The 24,272-nt window shown below is 41.8% G+C and overlaps 1 protein-coding gene across 10 annotated transcripts in view; it reads left to right on the forward strand.

Moving 5' to 3' along the window:
- The window catches only part of APBA2 (amyloid beta precursor protein binding family A member 2), a 199,098-nt gene that overhangs the window by 84,717 nt on the left and 90,109 nt on the right, over positions 1-24,272 (forward strand). The window contains exon 1 of one of the 10 annotated variants that reach the window (XM_084642436.1): positions 12,127-12,144. The exons of the other annotated variants lie outside the window; for them this stretch is intronic. The gene's annotated coding sequence lies outside the window, so the exon portion shown is untranslated. Of the gene's footprint in view, positions 1-12,126; positions 12,145-24,272 lie in introns of those variants that run through there. 10 annotated transcript variants of the gene reach the window in all.

The raw sequence follows: 24,272 nt of genomic DNA on the forward strand, positions 1-24,272 counted from the left end.
CTTGCTTTGGCCTCAAGAATTTCTGTTATTGACAGTCACTTCCTGCCCCCTGACTGACCCCTCAGAACCCCTGACCCATCCAAGCCCCCCAGCTCCTTGTCCCCTGACTACCCCCTCCCGAGACCCCACCTCCTATCTAAGCCCTCCTGCTCCTTGTCCCCTGACTGCCCCCTCCAGAGACACTGCCCCCTGGTCCCTAATCACTGCCAGGACCCCACCCTCTACCCAACCCCCTTGTCTCCTGACTGCCCTGACCCCTATCCACACCCCCAGCCCCTGATAAGCCCCCTGGGACTCCCACACTCTATCCAACGCCCCCGTCCCCTGACTGCCCCACCCCCAGAACCTCTGAACCTTCCAACCCCCCCTGCTCCCTGTCCCCTGACTGCCCCCCTGAGACCCTCTTCCCCTTATCCAACCCCTCAGCCCCGGCCCAGGACCCTTAACACGCCGCTCAGAGCGGTGTGTCGGAGCCAGACACGCTGATGTGCTGACCCTCCGGAGTGCGCAGCCCCACCCCCCCAAGCGCTGTTTTACCGCGTTATATCCAAATTCGTGTTATATCGGGTCGTGTTATGTTGGGGTAGAGGTGTACTTGTTACATGACCCATAATCACTTCACATCCTTAAAGTTAGAGGTATGCTTAAATACACTGCTGAATTGAGGCCTAAATTGCTCTGCCCAGATTCCTTCGTCTGCAGAATAAGTGGGGATAAAAATACTTAATCTGCCTGTAATATCTATTTAGATTGTGAACTCTTTAGGGTAGGGACTGTTTCTTATGTGTTTATATAAACACCAGCAAAATGGGGGACCCCAATCTTGCATCAGGCCCTCTTTTTTGTACATTTGTAATACAAAAAAACAGCTAATAGTTTAGAGTACATCATTGTAATGAACGCTTTGGTGGTTCCTCCTAATTTCAGGTATTTGTAAATCTACTGTGTTTTAACAGTGTTAGATAAAATGTAGACTGATCAATTAATGTTTCATTGTTGTATTATTGAAAACTCATATTTAGGAGGAGGGGGGTCTTATTTCTATAGCATTTGTATAAAAATTGGCTGCTGACATTTGATGGGAACATTGAGGTGGAGGTGTTCAAGCCATCTTGAATATCTGCTAAAATGACAGTAACATTTATCTTCTAACCAGCTATAAATTAGAGAGAATTCTGTTGGTGCGTAATACGGGTTTTACAGAGAGACAGTGGGAAAAATCTGTTTAGGTTTGTTTTTTTGTGTGGAAAAAATTACGCACCAAGGAATGATGCACCAAATAGACAACCAACTGAACGCAACAAATTTTTTTACTGAAGCTCCTAAATTCAAAATAGCAAGATAAAACTCATTGCTAACTAAACCTCTGATTATCTTCGTTATTTACTAGTCTTAGTCAATCTGTACTTTATGAAATATCTAATACGTAATTTTGCCATTTGCTGATCCTGCTTAACAAAGCAAATAAAAAAAACACAAGGAAAACTATGGCTCAAAAAGAATTAATATATTTTTCTAGCCTAGTTTTAACTGAACCTTTTATTTAAGACTGATGTATAATAATCCACCAGCAGCTTAAGAGTTTTTGTTTGTTTAGGGAAGACAATGTGCTAACAGCAGAAAAATATTTTATAATCCTTTTATGCTAATCAGATGGATTTTTGATGGGCTCCAGTATTTTCTGTAAGATTTTGGAAGGTCTGGCACTTAAAAGAACTTCATGTAAGTTCCAGGCCTGTTGATCACTCTTCTAAATTTACATTGCAAATGATAGTAGAAGTGTATATATTCTCAATTGTATTTTAGTCAGGGTTTTAAAACAGGAAAATGTTGTGAGGGAACTGATACTTGCTTGAGTAAAATCACTTTTTAAAATAATTCCAGTACCTCCGTTTCATTTTCCAGATAGGACAGCATGTTCTTAGGGTTTGCCTACGTGGGGAAGCTATTGCAAAATATGCTAGGATGTGAATTTAAAGTGTAATGGGTATTCCACAATAACTCTCCATGTGGACACTTTTATTCTGCATTAAATGAATGTGGCTTAGCTTAATGCACTTCGGAAGTGGAAGGGAGTAACTGTTCTGGGCTATTTCCCCATGCATACTAACCCCTGTACGCCATATGTACTGAATAATTAGTTTTCATATTAAACATTTTACTCTCTTAAGATCAAGGCAACAATAAAGTTTTGACTACAACAAATTCTTTTGGTAGCAGAAAATGGTGTAACTATTCCAACTAATTTTTTATATAATTTTTAAAGTTACTTGTGGTACCTTACTGTAGATTGAGCAATACATAATTGTTACTGTTTGGTATACACTGCTTGTAGGGAATTTATTTTGATCATAAATTCTTAGCAATCTAATTTCTTCAGCGTAAAGCATTTGACTGGTGTAATCAATCCTTTTGCCTTAACTATGGTAGGCAAAAGTTTGCTTTCTCTATAATAAGGTTAAGTGAATGCCCATGCAACTGTGCAGGGTTTCAAGGTCAATGCTGATTAAAATACAGTATTTGTGATGTTATCTCATAACTTTGGAATTCTGTGTGTGCAATTTTGTGTGTGAATGGTCAGATGCAAACTCCATTCTGGTTAAACTGCAGATTACAAAAAAGGTAACTTCCTCTTGATTTGTGCTAATAATAATTATGAAATGACCTATGACCATAGCTATGATAAATTTGTCACTTTTAATACTATATACATGTTCCTTAAATGCGTACTGGTGCTGTGAGATGCAGAATGCTCTTGTATAGCATTGCTGGTAAATAAGCACAGTCTGAGATGTTTTGGCAGCCCTCTATTCTTCAGAAACATTTAAATGCTTTTCTTTTTTTGTTTTCTCATATCATCCTGTCCCATTATACATTATGATTCAAATCTATTTTATTTATACAACATTTCAAAGATGCCTTTTACCAACCTTGGGATATGAACTGAAGATTTTTGAAGAAACATTCCTTTTTTTTGTACATGAAGTTGGGGAAAACCTGGATTCTAAATTTTATTAAAATGATTAATTGATTGTTTTTGTAACCATTTCAGTGTTTTATCTAGCCTTGATTCTGATAAATGTGAAATAGATGCATCATACAGACAAAATTCAAGGACTCTTCTTTTAGTGAACTGTAAGCTGCTGCACAAAATACTAAGCAAGTATGTGAGGGAAAATGAACTGTGATACTATACCAGGTTCCTGATAATTACCTTACTTTAGGAATTCAGTTTCCTTTTTTCTTTGCAAAATACACACTGATATCAAATTATATAACATGTTAATAATGCCCTGGGCTAATTTGTCTTCCTATCCTCATTTATTATATTTAGCTATAATAAGCTACTGTACCTTTCTATATAGACTGAGGTATGATTTGCACTAAAACATGGAAACTGGTAACCACTTTTGTGACACAAGGAAGAAAATTGATAGAGGAAAACAAAGGTCATTACTTGAAAAATAATTTTATAACAGTCAAATAGGAACTGATGAGCCTCCCTGAAAATAAAATCTAGCCAGGAAGAGAATTAGAAGTAATTGTCTAATGAAACCACAGCCATTTTCCCAAAGATTAGGAGGAATGAAACTGTGATTGTATTTGAAAGTGTGCTATATTTTATTAATTTGAAAATGTCAGACCTTCGGTTATATGCGTGAAATCTTTGATGTCGCATTCTGTCTACACAAAAATAAATGTCTGGTTGCTAATGGCTTTTAAAAGCCAAGTGTTTATTGTAAATATACTGTAGCAGTATTTTATATTTACAAGCTTTCCATTGTCTCTGAAAAAGTAATTTTAAAAATGTATATATTTTTCTGAAAGTGGTTAGAAAAGCAGCTGTTTTAATATTCTCGTTAGAGAGACCTCAGAAATAAACATGGTCTTTGTGTTTCATTTGGAACTGGATGCATATTAAAGTGCTGCAGATACAGAAATTTATATGTTCCATATTTCTTTAAAGAAATTAGGTTTATTAGCTAATGTTCTATTGTTATGATCTGTCATTTATCTGTCATTTTGGAAAGAAAACAGATTGTGTAGTGTAAGGGGTTTGCAGCCTTTGGGACTTAATAGTTAAAAAGAAATATTTTTTCAAAGAAAAACGTACTGAGCAAAAAATATAAAAGCATGAGAATTTACATCATGTTGTAATCTTCCCAACATCCTGTGAAGTTAGACCTTCTAATACAACCTCTTTCTATAGACCTACAGTATGTGTCTTAACATGAGGAGGGGAAGGTGAGATGATGATGCAAAGATATGAAAATATCTATTAGACACATTTTAGTTTAGGTAGATGGCAAATTTTTTATGAGCCACTGTGATGTACACTAGATACCCACTGAATATACGGGTAGACTTAAAGGGGTGGGCTTCTCAGGTGCAGAGCAGCCACCTGAAGTCATTGGGAACCATGGGGTAGCACTCAGCATGTTGGAAAATCAGGTCCCAACATAACCAATAATTTTAAGTCACGATGGGCCAAATTCTGCTGTTTGCATCAAAATAAATCTGGTGTTACTCACTGAAACCAGTGGAGTTCCTCTAGATTTACACTGGAACAACAAAGTTTCGAGTTTTGTCTGATAGCTTTAAAATACCGACTTTCTTTCCTTGCTTCCTAGTGGAACCTGTTTCCACTGCAATTGCTGATAATATCACAAACACCAAAAATTGTTGTGTCATGGAATGCCTCTATGTGGATGTGGAATCTACCACAGCAGCAACGGAAGCTCTCGAAGAATGGGGGGGCCACTGGTGCCTGAACTATGTCCCTGTCCCCCACGCCTGCCCTTCCCCTGAGGCCCAGCTCTCGCACCGCCTCTTCCCCCCAAGACCCCACTTGTTCCTCTCTGCCCTCTTCCCCCCTCACCTGCCCTTATGGCAGGTAAAAAGTGATGGGCCCCTGATCCAGCATTTTCTGGCAAGTCTTTCCCAGATTAAATGGTGGATTGTTATATCTCTTATTCAGGTGGAAATGCCTTGAGACAATGGGTTGGTTGAAGCCTAAGGAACCCAGTTCAACCAAGTTTCTCTGCAGTGAAAAAGGGGAGAGTGGAAAATTCCCAGCAGCAGAACAAAGGAACCAGGTGTTGTTGATGGGGACATGTAAACTTGAGGGGCTTACTGAGGTAGGGATAAAAAGAAAAGGAGTACTTGTGGCACCTTAGAGACTTAGGCATCCGATGAAGTGAGCTGTAGCTCATGAAAGCTTATGCTCAAATTGGTTTGTCTCTAAGGTGCCACAAGTACTCCTTTGCTTTTTGCGGATACAGACTAACACGACTGCTACTCTGAAACCTGAGGTAGGGATATGAAGCTTTGGTTAGGAGAGAAGAAGAGAGACGAGCATGCTTTCACTAGGGATGGCAGTCCAGTTTAACTGCAGGACATGCCACAGTCAGAGGAAGTTAGCTGACCTAGAAAGGCTCCATAATTCTGAAGAAAAAACATGAGTGGTAGGGGAAGGAAGAGACGCTGCAGAAGGCTGTGTCATAGCCCAAAGAACTCTCCAGAGTGGTGAGGGACTGAGTGAGGCAGGGAAACGTGTATAGGTGTTATTTCTCAGGCCACTAAGTAAAGAGTTATAGCGTTTTAGAATTGTGTGTGTGTGCGTACAAGTGTGCGCTTTCACGGTCATGTGCCTTTGAAGTGTTAAACTGTATAAACCGGAAATCTTTCCTCTTTGGTGGGATTTTGGGGAAAGTACAAGAGTAGCTGGGGAGGGTTGGGTGAACTGGCACATGTTTTAGGGCCTAGGCAATTGGATCAAGGGTGGGGAGGTTCCCACTGCCAGGAGAGCTGTCAGACATGAGCGGTACATGTGGAGTGTGTGCTCAGAAGCCCAAAACCAGGACCAGGGCCTAAATTCTGTTCACCCCAGAAAGCCAGGGGTGCTTGGGAGTCCGTGTTTGGATCCTCCTCAGAGCAGTCTGGCGAGTGACCAGCAGAGGGAGCTTGTTCAGATCTGGAAAATGTGAATTTTTTTTTGTAACATATGGCATCAGCTCTTGAATGCCACTTGGACTATGTGTTATCCGGAAAGATCCTTACATTAGTGCTTCTTAACCTTTTCTCAGCCAAGTATCCCCAAAAGCAAAATCTCTCTTGGCTTGAAGCGTCACCATAATTGTGGGTGTTATATATATGATGTGTACGCACACACTAACTCTTCAGTAGCCTTTTCCCCTTTCTTCATTTTACCTGTACTTGCTTCATTCATTTCCTTTATCTTTATAGCTCTTGACTTTTTTCCATGCCACCACTTATTCTTTTCTGACTTTCACCAGAGGCTAGCATCCCTAGTTAGATGTGTGTATAATTTATATGCACATGTCTGACTCAGTTGAGAGTGATCAGCTACTGTGACCACACTGAATCGATTAATGTATCATAGGTTCCCTCTGTTACTCAGTCTTCTGAGTTTTTGTTGTTCCTAGGATTTTCTCTAGTCTAGAAACAAAAGGAATGGGGAACAAAGTTCCTCTTACCTGTAGGGCACAGAGTGGTGCAAATACAGGTAAAAATAGATGGAAGGCTGAGTGGAGCATATGCTACATGTTGCCTCCTACTTGGGAATTCAGAGGCCCCTCAGAGCCAGTTCCATGTGGTCAGGGCTCCTGGACTCATTGTGGGAGATCCATGTCAGGCTGGCCAGGTTTTGGAGAGTAGTTAGTTATGCTACATGGCATGCATTCTTTCTAAACCAAAGGAATTTCTACTGAAAATTAGTGATGCTAGGAGCAGCCTTACTGTCTGTTCTGTTGTGACAGATTTATGTTACCAATCTACCTGGGGCATCAGGTGATAAAGCTGAGGCCGCAGGATCTTTAGGGAGGAGATGACGGAGCACACCACGTAACTGAGTTTTAAAGCTTTCTTGATAAAATAATAAACAGCGGAGAGTGATACGTGCTCTCCACATCACTCAGAGGAAGGAAGAAAGCGTTAGTGCCCCAAGCCCTAACCCACTTTCATACTCACACACTCACTACCTGAGGCTGGCCAGGCCTGGGTGTAATGTAAGAAGAAGAGTGGGAGTGGTGGACAGGAGTTCTGTCCTGTGCACACAGGTCGTCCAGGGTCCGCTGTCAATCTCCGAATTGCCCCAGGTCTCAGGAGGGTTTTATGTCCTGGGCTTCTTTGGGGGTTTTCCATTCCACGACCTCTGTTCCTGGTGCTCTTTGTGCCAGTCCAAACTGGCTTTCTGTGGTCTTCTCTGCTTTCCCAAAACACAACGGCTCCAGGGATGCGAAACTCTGCTCCCCCGCATCATCATCTCATCGGTGTTTTCCATCTCTGCAGCCCTGGTTCAGTGTCCGTTTTCTTTTCTCATGGCTGGCTGTGGCTGGATGAGATAATTTTTCGTCTAGCATTGTGACCTTGGACTGGTGCCAGCGTCTTATCGTCAGACTGAGCTTGCTAGTTGCAGTGTTGAGTTAACCCATTCTCTACTCTCTTTCTCCTTCCCCCTTTGGCCTTTTGCAGCCTGCAAAAGAATCTTCCATGCACACCTTTGACCATTCCCAAATTGCCCTGCAATGCTTGCAACGGCGTTCGCAATATACAATGCATATACAATGCTGATCTGCCTCCCCCCAGGGGACCCCCTGGGGGGGGCCCTGGGGTGTGACACTGTGCTATCCTCTACCAGCAGAAAGAGAATAGAGTGCAAGCTCCTTGTGTCTTTCACATGAGACCCTGTTTTGTGTGCCCCAAATGCTTCATTTTTCCTGTTAATTAGTTCCCATCAGTGCTGGGGGTCCTGCAACTTGGTTTATAGTCAAGGCCATAAGTCCTTCAATCTTGAAGCGTTTCCTGAGTCATGTTTCACCTTCCTGTATGTCTTCAGGTCAATAGTGTCTGTTTAGCTCTGATGGCATTTGGTCAGAATAACAATTGTCTTTTATATTCTAGCCAGAATAAGCTTCATCTCATTGTTGTGTACTTTTGGCTCTACACCTCCCACCCCCCGATGTGTAAATAATACACATGAAACCCCATAAACAATCAGTTTAGAGCAGAGGTGGGCAAACTACGGCCCACGGGCTGCTTCCGGCTGGTCAGACGTTTTTATCCTGCCCCCGAGCTCCCGCCAGGGAGGAGGGTCTGGGCTTGGCCTACTCCACCCGCCTGGCATTCCCAATGGGGAGTGGGGTCGGGGGGCTTGCCCAGCTTCAGGCGGCGCTCCCCAGCCCCTGACTCACAATTCCCTTAATGAGCACCATCTTCCAGCATGCAGAGCCACATTGCACAAGTGTGACTTCACCATGCTGTTTCCGGGATTGGAACCCCATCCCTATGCGGCAGCACCCCCCCACATGTCAGTGCACCCAATTCCCTCCCGGTCTCCTACGTCCCCACCCTTAAGAGCCTCGAAACTGCCCAGGGGCTGCACCCATCCCAGTTAGGGTGCCTCCGCCCATGGCAGTGCCTCGAATGGCCGCCTTGGTGTCACTGCTGGCAAGGCCCCGAGGATCCCCAGTACCGCACTTGAAGAGCCCCACCTCTGTGCCACACCCCTGAGTTCCCCCTCTCCCCACCTTGGTAACATCCCTTATAGAGCCCCCCCATGCTACACCCCATAGAGTCCCCCTCCCCCACCAGGCATTCGTGGCCCGCCATACAATTTCCATACCCAGATGTGGCCCTCAGGCCAAAAAAATTGCCCACCCCTGGTTTAGCGGAAGAAAAAGTAAATATTATTTTGTTTCTAAAATAAAAAGCTAAGAATCTGAATATATATGGGACCAAATCCAGAGATCCTTACTTAAGTTTTAATTCAGTCTTTACTCAAGACCCATATATGCCATTTGGGGATTTTCCCGAGTAAGGAATAAAAAGGTATTTCAGGATAAGCCAAAGGGAGATAGATCTTTTGTGTAAGAAGGTACCATTTTCACAAAGCTGGTTCTTGTTTCATTCATTGCTTCCTTTATGGGGGCAAGACTAATGAAGAGGATACCTCCTGTATTATCAAACTGCTGCCATTCAATCTTTGATTTGTGTTACCAGGGAATAATAAAATATAAAAATTCATCAGAAAGTGAAGTTTTAAACCATTGGGAGAAGGAAATTTCATGCTTTTGAGTGTGTATTTGGTTCTTATTTCCCATTTTAAAGAATTGGCAAATACTATCAGAATATTTTAAAATAAAGAGAATATTCTCAATGGATATGCAATCTTTTGTCTTGTCTTGATGGCATAAGGCTAATTCCTGTTGACACTGTACACACGTTCCCACTAACCTCAGTATGTCTCCTTGGGCAACTATGTCAGTCAGGATTTGGATAATATCTTTCCCAATTAAATTCTACAGTAATCGTGTCTTGCTTAAATTTCAACCATTTTTCAACCAGTGTGGCTTTCTATAGCTCTAAATGTTATCACTGGATTGTTGGGTGTGGAGGTATACGCCTCTGGTGGGAGCTTCAGAGACATTGTGCCTAAATCAGACATAATGCCTCAAGATGCACCGGGTTGCTTGGCAGCCTCTCTGCCAATTTAATGGGTGCAGTTTACACCCATGGGGCTAGCTCTTCTGGTTAGTGTGGATGGGGACAGTGCCAAGGTTGTGACCTGGCTTTTCCTGCTTTCTCTCAGAAGACTAGTGTTGATATTGGCAGCACTGAATTTAGGTAATCTTGAGAACCCTCAAGCAAAATATTGAGTGAGGCTCCTATTCTTCCCCCCAACCTCCCATCTCTCGTTATGAACTCACTTAAGACAGACAGTCTGTCCCTTAAGATTCAGTGCTCCGTCATAAAAGTTTCTAATTTAAAAAGAACAACTCCCTGTGGTGTACATAACAGAAAATTAATTTTGAGGAGGTATGTGCACAGTTGAGAAACACAAGGATAATTTTGTGCTGAGTCAGTGCAGAAGGTGACCTTGCTATTGAGATAAAATATTGCTCAGGAAATTGGAAAAGATAAACATGGAAAGCATGATAATTAGCAGGAGGTGGAGGGTAACCCAGAAAAGTCTGGGAAATCTCTATAACCGATAGGGAGAGGCACTGTGAAGTATTGGACACAATTGTACAATCAGTTCTAAAAAGTCTTAAAATTCTATCAGAGATTTGAATGATTGCAACATGCAATTTTGTAGTGCATTGGCTATCTTAAATGATTTTGGTTTAGGTTGGAACTTGGAACATGTGTTTTACTATCATCGAGTAACAATGTAAAAGGGAGAGTACACCGTTTTCCCTAATAGCCAGTGAACCAAAGGTATTTCTGAAAGTCTCCCTTTGAGTGACTTAAAAGAAACAAAATCTTTAATATGAAATAAATTAAAATAGTTAAATCTCCTTTGTGCAATTCTTCTTATCATTATGTTTTTTAAAAAAATGAGGGTACTTTTGGGTGAGGGTGAGGGCAGAATGTGAGGAATTCTGCTGGACTATTTGGAAGTGAATTCTCTTAGGTTAGATCTAACTATCTCAGCTCCGAAGCCAGTCCATAGGATCTCTTTGCCTTAATTTTGGGGATGTATTCCCTTGTGCTGTTCTCCAACATGTGTTCAGACAGAGGGTTGTCTTTCTATTGGTGGGGAGGCGCTCAAAGATGCAAGCTGACTGACCCTGCTCAGTTGTTTTCCTGTACTTGCAGGTAGTGGCAGCTTTTCTGGCTGTCTAGGATGATTTTATTTGTTTCCAGTTGGTGAATTTCTTCCCCTCCATTCTTTCCTTAACTGCAAGATTGAAGTTACTGTTTTAGGCATCAGTCCTGCAATTAGAACAGTGCATGGTAGCCCGTCATTGGTGCAGAGCCCCACTAAAGTCAGTAGACTTCCATATAGGTGAAAGAGCCCCCTGCACAGTCCAAGTTGCAGAATTGGGACCTTAGTGGCAAAACCTTCTTCTGTTTCCTCCTCATCTGGCTCTGGAAAGGTGGCTGACCTGTTCCAGTGTATTGTTTTGGGGTTCTTCCAAGCAGTTAGACTCTTCCCTTTGGCCTGTCCATGGTGCTGTGAAACAGGCATACGTTTTGTCCACTACTGTACCCAAACATTTTAGTCTGGGTCCCACAATGTTTACTTGAGCAATTGTAGGATTGGGCCCTGTAGATTTATTATTCCTCTTTGGGGAATTGCAGGATTAGACCCTAAAGAATTTATGATATCTAGCTTTAGTTTTGTGCCTGTTCTATTTTTTTTTTTTTATTTCTGTTGGCAGATTCCAATTACAGGGCATTTTTAGAACATTATTTAAAAGGTAATTATCTAATTTTAAATGCTCATTAGATTAAACCAAAGATGACAAATATTGATTGTCGTTCAACCAAAAACATGCGGTTCAGAATGCACCTGCATCTTGTAATATGAAAAAGAAACTTACATTTCTTGGGTTTTATTGTGGGAGGACTTTAAGTCTTTGTAGGCTATCACTTATACCTTTGAGTAAATGGTAAAAAAGAACAAATCTCTGTTTTGCTGGAGTGTCTTCTAGGGTTGCCAACTTTCTAACCACACAAAACCGAATGCCCTAGTCCCGCCCCTTCCCTGAGGCTCCACCCCCCACTCACTACATTTCCCCTCCCTCGGTGGCTCGCTGTCCCCCACCCTCACTCACTTTCACTGGGCTGGGGGAGGAGGTTGGGGTGCGGGAGGGGGTGAGGGCTCTAACTGGGGGTGCGGGCTCCGGGATTGGGGCCAGAAATGAGGGGTTCAGGGTGTGGGAGGGGGCTCTGGGCTGGGGCAGGGGGTTGGAGTGCAGGGGGGTGAGGGCTCTGGGCTGGGGGTACAGGCTCGGGGGGGCTGGGGATGAGGGGTTTGGGGATGCAGGAGGGGGCTGGGGCAGGAGGTTGGGACTCGGGATTGGGGTGCGGGCTTACCTTGGGCGGCTCCCGGTGAGTGGCGCAACGGGGGGGCTAAGGCAGGCTCCCTGCCTGTCCAGGCACTGTGCTGTGCCCTGAAAGCAGGTCCAGCTCATAGGCTGGGGAGTCAGGAAGCTCTGCGTGCTGTTCTTACTTGCAGACACCACCTCCCCCAGCTCCCATTGGCTTGTTCTCGGCCAGTGGGAGTATAGAACTGGTGCTCGCGGCGGGAACAGTGCTTGGTGCCCCATGCTTCCCCCGGTCCCCAGGAGCCAGACCTGCTGGCCGTTTCCGGGCCGCAGCACGGAGCCAGAACAGGTAGGGACTAGCCTGCCTTAGCCTGGCAGCACCGCCGACCGGATTTTTAAGGGCCTGGTCAATTGTGCTGACCAGCGTTGCTAGGGTCCCTTTTCAACCCGGTGTTCTGGTTGCAAACCTGATCACCCTAGTGCAGGGGTTCCCAGCTTGGTTCACGGCTTGTTCAGGGTAAGCCCCTGACGAGACGCTTTGTTTACCTGAGAATCCGCAGGTATGGCTGCTCGCAGCTCTCAGTGGCTGTGGATTCGCCGTTCCGGAACCCCTGCCCTAGTGTCTCCCTCAAGCAAATGTGGTTTTATAATGCTAAAGATGAGGTATTTTCTGCTGGGGTCATGCAAAACATTCATTATATTTCTTTTTAAATGTGGCTTAATAGGAACGTGAGGAATTCCCCTGCAAATTACCTATTACTTTCTTTTGTGTATTTGGGGACCTGTATTAGGTATGTGACTAGTCAATATGAGTTAGTCATTTTTTTAATTTGCTGCGTAGGCCCTCCCCTGTCACAAGGTTGGAAAACAGGCCACCAAGGTCTGGCATCAAAATTGTGTCTCCTTTATGATAGTGTAAAGTACTCACGCTAGTCAAGTGGGCTTCCCCTTTCCTGGTAGTTTTATTTTTAATCATATTTAGCTTAAAAGGAATATCCTTTACTTTAATCAACCTTTTCTTTAATTAAACTTCCTTCTTTGTTAGAGGACTGTTAGGCAGTGCTGTCTACTGATTGCAGCAAGACACTAGGAGTCAGGTTTCCTGTTTCTGTTACTTAGCCAGGGCACGTCTTTGGGCAGGTTATTTAAACTCTCTGTGCCTCATGTAGCTGGTCTGTAAAATGGATAATTATAATGCAGTCGCTCATGTAGCTCTCAGAGGTGGTGTTAGGCTTATTTAATAGTTGGAAGCACTTCCAGACCCTAGATAAAAGGTGCTGTTCATAGCCAACATAGAAGTACAAGATGAGAGAGACATTTTTTGGAAAATGTTGTTGCTGTTGTATGTGCAGTCAGGATCAGGATCTTGTGCAGACACAGAGGTGAATACACTCTTTCCTGAAGAGCTTCATTTTGTTATAGCCAAAAGTTCAGTGAACAAAGTATATGCATTGTGAGCAGTGCTTTTAACCTTCAGGCAAATAAAAAGCATACCACATGGGTAGAGTGGCTGGTGCTTTAGAAATCTCAAACAACTTGTGGTGGTAGTTCTATAGCTCTGGCCAGAATCTATTCAGTGCCTAGCACAATGTGTTCCTAGCATATACAAAAACACAAGCCCTGCCTCAAAGACCTTTTAATGAAACAGACAAAAATAGAGTAGGAGAATGAATATAACAAATAAGTACAGTGGTGGGTGATGACAGCACGTGTCATTTTAGGAGTTTTTTTCTGTATAACTTCATATGATCACTTCCTGACTCCATTGTTTTCCTAAACTATATTTTTGTGCATAGTTCTTTTAATCTTGCCTGTTTACTTTGCTGGTCACTTTAGCTCTTGTTCATTTTCTCCCCTTCTATTGTTTTATTTTAATTTAATTTGCTCCTCTTCCCTCTGCAAATATTGACCTTTGGTACTTTATTGTTCTAGTAATTGTCAGAGGCTAGCCTGCCCTTTCGGTTGATCCTGATGTGGGTTCAATTACAATTTGTGATCCCAGCTGTGGAAGGGTCTGGAAGAAGGACATAGAGAGGGAAGAGAACTCAGTGAAGGGGGAGACCCCCCTTTCTGTGTAGGCAGGCTGGAGAGAACCATGGGGAGCAGATTACGCTACCGTGGAAGGGTCTGAGATAGGGCTGTAAGAAGCCAGGAGTTCCTGGGAGAGGCTTCCAGAGTCCCTGGGGCGAGGAGCTTGTGGGGAAGTCTTCTAGGAAGAAGGGCCTCCAGTGAAAAAGTCCTGGGAGTCTATGCTGAGTGTCAGGCACTAAGAAGAGCTCTGCAATGCTCAGGAATAGGAATAAAGAGCTTCAGCACTGCCTGAGAGGGGCAGAAGGCTCTTCTGTTTAGATGTTGATGTGGTGGATTCTTTGGTTGCACTTATCATAGAATCTCAGGGTTGGAAGGGACCTCAGGAGGTCATCTAGTCCAACCCCCTGCTCAAAGCAGGACCAATCCCCCATAGTTGCCCCAGATCCCTAAATGGCCCCCTCAAGGATTGAACTCACAAGCCTGGGTTTAGCAGGCTAATGCTTAAACCACTGAACTATCCCTCCCACTTGCATGATAACTGTGGGAATGAAATTATGTTCCACATAAATTCAGAGAGTTGGTGCAGTTTTCTTTCTCTGGCTGATTTTTTGTATGATTTTTTTACTGATGCTGTGCCCATATCTTCCCTTATATACTACACTCTTGAGGGTGAGCCAGTGTTGCCAACCCAAAATCTGCAAAAATCACGTGAGTGGTTTTTTTCTTTGCCTTTTGGTATTTTGAAGCTTTAGGGTACACTCAAGGCATATTTTCTGCCACCACTGGGACTAGAAACAGCTTTCCTTAATTTTTTTTTAAAGTAAGATTCTTGCCAAATACAGGATTCCAGAAGATATTGCTTTAAGAAAAGGACACCAAATATTGTGAGACTTGTCATAACCATGAATTAGCAATATTCAAGCTATAGTATGTTCAGTAGAAAGTGGTTTGCCTTCTACTGTAGGTGGGAATAAGTGTTGATCACCCTCCTTCTCCCAGGCTCTCCTTTGGCATCTGATCCAATTCCAGGCCTGTTTCTAGTTCTTTTCTTATAAACAAAGTGATTTAGAACCATGCTGTTTTTGAGATTGTATCTCATTGTTCATTGCAAGTTACACAATTGATAGGCACAAGACATTTGATCTAGTCTGTTTTTATCTCAAAACAACAGGAAAGAACTTCTGTCAATTTTTAGAGGTTTTTTCCCTACCCATGTATTTTTCAGCTGAAAAAATCAGCTTTGAATATTGGACCTGCAACTAATGTTAGACTCTGTGCGGAACACTAAGCAGTTACTGACAATCTAGTTATGTCCATTATCTGTTAAATGTTAATGCTACTTCTGCAGTTTATAATGCATAGCATGCCCACTTTCTTGGAAAATTTTCTTACACTTTGATTTAACACAGTTATAAGGAATGCAGAAAACCTGCAATTGTTCCCACTAACTCAGCTTTGTGAAATAGCTTGCCAGCTATATTCTTTGTAGTATCCAGTATCCGCTGGGTGCAATGGAGTGGGACAGGGGAACAGCTTGTGGCTTTCTGGTTCTGGGGCTGGTGGAACACTAGCCCTAGCATGCTTTAGAGCAGCCTAAGGGCTGCTTGCCAGCAGAATATATCTGCAGTGCAGTAGTACTCCTGCCTGCTGCTCTGCTGGGGCTGCCCGGGATGGTGGTATATGAGCTGGTTGTATCAGCTGGGGCTTTCCCCAGGGGAGCTGGGGAGAAACGGCAGCCCTGTGCCATTAGAGCAGTGCAAAGGGGCCAGATTGAACAAGAGAATTTGGCTCTATATTTGACAGAGGGTACCTACCCCTAAACCTTGAACATTAGAATGAAACATAGTTGAAAGTGAAACTTTTTTAGCCTTGTCTATATTTTGTTTTAAATTCTTCTCCAAATTTAGATCAAAATCTGGTAATAATGAATACAAAGTAAAGTTTATTCTGACTGGGTGAAGTTGAAAAACTCTACTTCCAACACTGATAAGAAAACATAAATTCCAAAGTAAGAAAAACTACTCATCTGATATACAGTGCCATCACACTGTTTAAGAATACAGAAATAATGTGAGAAAATGCTTTGAATTGAATACTATGAGACTTTTATGTCAAAATTGACTCTAATCCCTTTGAGTTTTAGAGATCTCTGAGTGCCCTAATAAATTGCATGCTTGGAATCTAGACTTGGTGGAGATTCAACACTTCATAGAAACAAAAATCACTATGGAAACATGAAATGTTTCTTAACAAGTTCACTCTCTTTGGAAGCAGGAGGAGAGATAAGTGCCTTGTTTCATCAGCCCCTTTTGACCAATTAAAAACAGCGTTTGTGGGTTTTTTGATGAAAACCTCATACACTTCATGACCAGATGGATTATACCCTTGATGTGGGAAAAACATTGGAGGAGGAAACAGAGGAATCCTCAGATTGCCAGCAAAATATAGAAGGACCCTATAGTAATAAAAGGAGGACAAAAATTACATGTGTCAGCTGAGAAAAGATAATTTAAAAGAGCTTTAGGGGGGCATTATCTATGATAGTGACTAGCAGCATAATTTTAATTCGAGTATTACCCATTAGAAGCAGTTACCATCTTTTCCATTTTAATCATGTTTATTGTAATAAATCAATATTACAGCATAAACTGATGCTGTAGTTACTTAATTTAATTGTAATGTTCAGTAATAATTTAAGTATTACCAAGATTGGTGTCTGATTGCTTTTCTGATCAATAGTGTTTTGAAGCTGTTGTTACCTTCTATGTTCTTTTTACCAAGATGAGCAAGTTCACTTCTTGTGCTAGTAGCATCTGTATTTCAGTCTTTCATTCATTCATAGGATTTCATTCTTTCATTTTAGTAATTAACATTACATTTATAAAGATGTTTCCACTTACATCTTCTAGTAAAGACACGCATAGTGTAGGCAGCATGGGGAGGCAGTTAGTGGACAGGAAACTAAGCTGGAAGTCAAACATCAGTTCTCTTCCCAGGTCTGCTGCGACTGACCTTGCCTTGCTGTGTTTCCCCTCTCTCCATTTGTCTGTCTAGACCTGTAAACTCTTTCAGGCTGGGACTATATTTCAGTTTGCCACTTTCATTTCACAGGAGAGTTGGTAACTTTGTGTATGTTACAATTCATATGAATTTTCACCACCCAAGTTTTGGGAGGGCATAATGAACCCCAAAACTAAGTGACTCATAGTGACTTTAACCGAAATCCAGACAAAAGCTGGTGAATTGACCTGGGTGATGAAGTATTTCAAATGAAAATAACTCTACCTAAAACTATCTGTCAAGGAAAGGGTTCCCTCAAAATTAATCCCAAATTCACTATAAGCTTGGTTTAAGTTGGCTTTCAAAGGGTTATGAGCCAAGCAAATGAGGGTTTCACTAAAAAGTTTTTCTTGACAACAGAACTTCTAGAGAATACAGCTACAGAACAAGATGGAATTTATTGGAAGTCCATCCCCCTGATTTAAAAAAGTCTGTGTTTTTAGAGCCCTGCGTGAATACAAAATTTGTATCCACGGATATAAAGCAGATATCCGTGGAGCTGCAGGGCTTTACAAGGAACCGCAGCGGTGAAAGCAGCAGCATGTTGGTCTGCCACTTGCGCAGACAGCTCTTCAGGCATGGCTGTGCCGCCCCTATCCCTGCCCACTGTGGCAGGCACTAGGCTTACCAGCAGCTGTCCCTGGTTGTACTAGTGTGTGCAAGTGGCTCGCACGCTCCCAGACAGGAGTCCCTTCCATGCAGCGGTCTGCGTCTCCTTTTGCCGCTGCGGTTCCTGGTAGAGCCTTGCTGCTCTGTGGATATCCACTTTATATCCATGGACATCTGCATCCATGGATATAAATTTTGTATGTATGCAGGGCTCTACACATGAGATCATTTTTTGGCTTTAAGATATATATATATTTAGCTTCTAGCATTTGTTAAACAATAAAAACTCGATGGGGAAAAATTATCAGAAAACTGAATAAAAGCTAAAGGAAGCCTAGTAAATATGTATATTGCAATTGGATTTGCTGTTCAAAAAATTTGAACTTCATTTGATACAGGTAAAAACCAAAATATCCTCTCAAATAGTTGAAATCTTACAAATATAATGGTAGTCATGAAAATATTTACAAGAAATTAATGTAGTTTATTATTTATATTTCTTTATTGCCTAGAGCAGGGGTTGTCAATTGTGTGTTTTGTCAAGGTCCAGATTTTTTGCTCAAGGTATAGTCAAGGTTCAGTCTCTAGAGAAAATAATAATAATATTATTATTATTTATTACTATTTTATTAAGTAAATAAAAAGATTTTGGGGTCCATTCAAAAGCGTCTGGCAGTCCGATTTGGCCCACCGTCTGCCTGTTGACTACCCTGATCTAGAGGCTCTAACAAAGATCTGGGCCCAATTGTGCTAGGCACTGTACTGTACAAGCACATCATAGGACTGTCTTTCTTGCATACTTAGATAGAAGAGCTCTTTAGGGCAGAGAGAAAGGATGGAAGGGCAAACTGAGTCACAAAGATGTGGAGTGACTTGGCCAACAGCTCAGTGTAATAGAACCTAGGTCATCTGCCTCCCAGGCCAGTATCCATCTGCATTTTGCAATATTTGTGGAGTTTCTTTGCTGCAGAGATCTGCTGTCCAGCAGAACTGATGTAGTTTCACTGTGTGAGGGGAAGGCTGGACATCAGTAGTTGTGCAGGGTGTGAGCACCTTCTGCATGGTTCAGAACCTCTTGCATATAGGAAGCAGGGCATCCACTGCTCTGAATTCTCTCATTCTCCCTCATCCTGCAGAGAGCCACTTAAATGCATTGGCTACTTCAGCCAGTGAACAAAAGTGACCTCAATGGATTACTCCTCATATGTGGCATGTCCAGTTGGGCCTAGCACTCAGCCTGTTACTTCCAATGGGCTCTAGGATCTGGATATTGGCTTGTATGAACTGTGGGGGCAGAAAATGTAAAGATTTCAATAGAAGCCCCTGTATGTGAGTGCAGTCATCACTGTTCTTTACTGCAAGGGGGAAAGGCACAATTTTCCCATTAAAATTAAAGCAATGAAGATGATGGATATTGTAATACTCAGATTTTAAACTATGGGGCAAGAATGGCAGACCAGAAACACTGTTCTGATATTCCTGTATAAAACAAGGCACAGATTAAATGAGGTTGTATTTACAGAATAGAATATCACTATAAGGCAGATTGTTCTACTCTTACTCAAGTTTAGTACATTACTTCTCAAATAGTCCCATGGGTTTCAATATGACGGAGTAGGGTACCACTCAAAATGAAGAGTTGCACAGTCTGACCCTAATGTAACAATTTAAATCTTGGGGATTCCCTTTAATTTCCAGGTCACTTTTTAAAAAAAAAATTTTAATATGCTGCTTGCTTGGAGGATTAGAGTTAAACAGACATACTACATCTGTTTGGGACAGGTAGCTATCTTGTCAGTTACTATATTTTCCCTCTATTCCTCTATCTGCTGACTGTATCCCCTTTTTAGGCCAGTGTCAACACACTTATTCTTTTGTAAACTTGGCATGTGGTTGAGAGGGTTCTTGTGGGAAAAATGAGCCCATTACCTTCTGATCCTAGCAGACTAAGCAGAATAACCTCTGTGCTCAATTCTCAGTTAATCCTAGTTCTGTAGGTACTCTGCATGAAGATCTCTCATGACCTGTAGAATCAGGCCCACTGGATAATGTGCACGAAGGTAATGCTGCTTGGTGTTTGGGGAATCAAATGACTGCAGAATCCAGCAGTGGAAGGTTTGGCGAACTGGTTATTACATTATGCTACTGTTAGCATCCCAGCAGGGACTAGCCCCTTGCTGTGTGATTTAATGAAAGCAGGTAATGAGACTATAATGTAGAAAAACCTGGGAGAAAATAGGCTCAGAGATTTTAGATTTCTACATTGATGCCTACTGTTAGACCTAAATGCATCTATGAGAAACCTTCAAGATATTTTGAAGGAATAATGGGAGGAAACCAGACTATTTTTTATGTTCTAATCACAGGGCTGCAATAGTACAGGTGTGCCATTAGCTTAAATAGGTGTAATTATTCTAATAGGAGTTCACATATAGTCTTGTACACATTCACACTTACTCATATACATATACTCTTTCTTGAAAATCATACATCGGTGTGTCTCTTGAACCCAAATATCTCTGTTGCTGAGCACAGTAGTGGTTTGATATGGCAAAGGACTAGTCTAACTTTTTTTGGAAGTGGATACTTTCAAATAATTGTAGAAATGACATTGTGAGGTTTTGTATTTATTCTCTCTCAGACATGCAGATCAAAGTGAGCTAATGTGATTTTTTTTTTTTCCTAACTGCTGCCACTCCAAATTCAGCCTGGAACTCTAAAGTCAAGTTGTGTATATTCTGCTGCTACATCATCACCTGTACTTAAGATCCTGCATACAGTGCTTAGCTGAAAACTTGGCTTATGTGTAGCAGATTAGACTCTAGACCTCTCTGCTTGAGCTGTTTTGGTTCTGCAGTTCTAACAGCAATAAAACTTGTTTGTCAGTGAAGGCAATGTATGAATCTTATACATGCAGGGAACAATTCTAGACAGATACGATACTTTTACCTACTGTACCTACACTTACCAAAGATTCAAATAGTAGAATTGAACTGTAACTTGATTTGTCTCTGTCTCCAGTGTAAGACCTCTTGTATTTCCCTTTTCTACCACCCTAATCACTCTCTTTCCATTGAAGCAGTAGAAGGAACATGGTTGGGATACCTAACTTTATCTGCCCTGTGGTTTCCTAAAATAAAGGACATACTGATATTACCTTCAGTATGTATGATGATCTTGCTGTTCACTGCTGTTGCCCCTCCTCTATCCTACCTGACCTACTATTTCAGAAATGACTAGATTGATTAAGTCAATTAATCAATTGAGTGGCATCTTTTCCTCTGAAGCATTTGCTCCCAAAGAAACCAAAGAAATTTTGCCACTAATTTGAGTGGTTCAGGATTTGAACCTTTAGTAAAAGCCAGAGACCACTACTGAAAGCAAGACAGTCTGTGGATCAGAAATCTGACCTACTTATGGCAGTTCCTGTCTCTTTTTAGTCTCTCTCAATTTAAAAAAAATCACCTCCCTGAAAAATAAAATACATGGGTCAGACTGTTTTTAAATCTTAAGAAAATAGAACAGAAGTAGTAAATTGAATGGATTTTCAAGGACTTGTTTTTATAATATGTAATTGCTTAAATAACTCTTTGTGTGTCCCTTGCTGTAATATAAAGTTCAGCGTTTTTAAAAAAATCATTGAGGTGAAAGTCTAATGGGAAAGAGGTGGCTGTGTGGCTATTAATCGTCTCAGAACTGTTTTTTTTCTCAAGTTTGGAGTTGGCTTGGGATTATTAATTGTTCTATACAATTTAAAAAACTCTTAAAATCAGAGTTCAGGAAACTGAAGCTGATTTTAATTGCACTTCATGCATTTTTAATTTAGCTTGGCGTAAGCTAAAAGGTGGCATAAGATGGCTGTTGTACTAACACTACGTGTGCCACTAATTCTAGCTAGAAGAATATAGTATAGCCATTGAGACGTATATCCTGCACTGAAATATATGCAGTAGGACGAGCCACACTGGTATCATTTGTAATTGGAATCTGCTTGTTTGAGTGGTATTAACTTCCAATCCTTTCAAAAATAATTACAAAAATACACACAAGATGGGTAGAAAGATATCTGACAATCTAGAAATCAAATAATTAGTTGCCAGCTGCATTGCTTCCTTAAGTCCATTCAAAATGCTGCTACCAGGTTTATCTTCCTGGCTCATTGCTCTGACTGGTTCACTCCCTGTCCATTCCACATCAGACACAACGGTATTTATTTGCCAAAAGCTACAGCTAAGTATCTGGTGCAATTTTTGAAAGGGCCTAAGCAGGTTAGATGCCTAGCCCAGTTGAAGTCAATGGAAGTTAGGTGCTTAACCTGCTTAGGTACTTTTGAAAACCCCACTAGGCTCCTTTCTGTGTCTTTACGTCCCTAAATGCCTTTGAAAAAATGGCCTCTTGCCTTTGAGACCCTTCGCCATTTAGCCTTGCCTTATCTATCAGATTTACCAGCTCACTGAGATGTTGACTCATTCCTTTGCTCTGCCAATGATGGTGCCCTTGATTGTGGTCTCGTTGCCTTCTCTGTGGAGCACCTGTGTGCTTTTTCCCCTGCCATCTTCTGTGTTTGGGGATCCATAAAGCTGTCGCTTATCCTCCTTAAAGTCCCTCCTCAAAACTCATAATTTATACAGTAAACCTCAATTTGGTAATGGCTAGGCAGTTGGAGAGCTGCAATCACTGCTACTGATCGGCTAAGACTTTTGCACATCCTGTTTTTTGTTATGCTGTTTCCAAAACCCCAACCTGCTTTTTTGTGTTATCTCTCTGTTACAGCTTCCCTTTAACATGGTAAGTTCTTTAGGGCAGTGTATGCTGTTTTTCTATACTTTTATACAGTGCGTAGCACAACGGGGCTGTTTGGCGTTACCACAATAAGTGCTACTTACTATTTTCTAGGTCAGTGACTTAGGATTTAGTCAAAAATGGGGAGTGGGAACGCAGGTTCTTGTCCCCAGGCCACTGACTCTCTGTGGCTTTTGCTGCAGCCTTAGAGATACTTCATCCATTCTAGTGGCAGGTGGGTTTGGCCTGAAGATCTGTTTGTTAATGGGCTTTCCACATGTGTCCCATCTCTAAAATATACTGCACGTTAGGATGCAAGGAATATTCTGCCATGCAGAGGGTGAACCTTTTGCATAGGCTCCCCTAATTCTGTCCCTTCCTGCCTGGTCCATGTACCAGTTCAGCTGCATTCATGGTATTCCATGGCACTTGTTTGATCTGCAGGATTTGCTTTGAAACGAGATGAGCCACATCCAGTTGATCTAGCTGTCCATCCCAAACAAAATAACTTAATGCTCCCAGACTGAGAAGGAAATAGACAAGAAAATCCGAGCTAAAATGTGGGCATGATCAGCTGTAATCTAAAAGGTAATGGAAAAACCATTGTTGGCCATAGAACTTGCCACAATTGATAATAGTAACTTGTACCCAGGGCATCTTAGAGTCTCTGCTATCTCCTAATGAGTGAAATAATATTAAATCAAGGCTCCTTGTTTTAGCTCTAAAAATTCATTTGATCCCACTGAACTGAGAAGGTTGTAAACAGAAATGAGCCACAGCATGGAAGTTATATCTCCTTCCCTAAACAAGCGATACAAATCACAAGCAGCATAATATTAAAAAAATTCTGAGGAAATCTGTACATTAATACAAGGATTTGATGGCAACGCCTAGTTAATAATAGCATGGAGTACAAATAAACAGTGGGAGGCATGATGTGAATGGCTAGACAGAAGTAGTGGCAGATTGACTAGAGAAAGTCTTCCTCAGAAGCATTTGAGTCATTCCTTGTAGAGGACTAGATAGAATTATGATGCCAATTAAATCAGATGATAATGAGATTAAACTAGCTAGAGACATAAAGGGTAACAAGAAAACATTCTACAAATACATTAGAAGAGGAAGATCAAGGACAGGGTAGGCCCATTACTCGATGATGGAGGAGAAAAACAATAATAGAAAATGTGGGAATGGCATGAGTGCAAAATGACTTTTTTGTTTCAGTTTTCATCAAAAAGTTTAGCAGCGATTGGATGTCTAATATAGCGAATACCAGTGAAAATGAGGTAGGATTTGAGGCTTAATGGGGCAGAACAAGTTAAAAATTACTTAGATAAGTAAGATGTCTTCAAGTCAGCAGGGACTGATGAAGTACATCCTAGAATATTCAAGGAACTAACTAAGGAGATATCTGAGTCATTAGTGATTATCTTCAAAAACTCAAGGAAGACGGGAGAGATTCCAGAGGACAGAAAAGGGACAAATATCGTGCCCATCTATTAAAAGGGAAATAAGGACAACCTGGGGAATTAAAGACCAGTCAGCTTAACTTGAGTACCTGGAAAGATAATAGGGCAAATAATTAAGCAATTAATTTGCAAACACCTAGAAGATAATAAGGTGATAAGTAACACCGTGGATTTGTCAAGAATAAATTGTGTCAAACCAACCTAATAGCTTTCTTTGACACGTTAACAAGCCTTGTGAGTTGGGGGTGGAGGAGCAGTAGATGTGTTTTATCTTCAGTTTAGAAAGGGCGCGTCTACACTGGCAAAGTTACAGCACCGGCAGTTACAGCACCACTCAGAAAGCGCTGAAGGGAAACCGTTATTGTGTGTTCACACTGACAGCTGCCTGCGCAATAGAGTGTTCACACTTGCAGCGCTATTTGGAGTGGTGCACTCTGAGCAGCTATCCCACAAAATATCTTTCTCTTTTGCCGCTAAGACTTGTGGGAAGGCGGAGGGGGTCATGGGGCATCTTGGGTCTAGTCCC

This window comes from Lepidochelys olivacea, assembly GCF_965140295.1.
Source record: "Lepidochelys olivacea isolate rLepOli2 genome assembly, chromosome: 10".
In the NCBI taxonomy this organism is placed as follows: domain Eukaryota; kingdom Metazoa; phylum Chordata; order Testudines; family Cheloniidae; genus Lepidochelys; species Lepidochelys olivacea.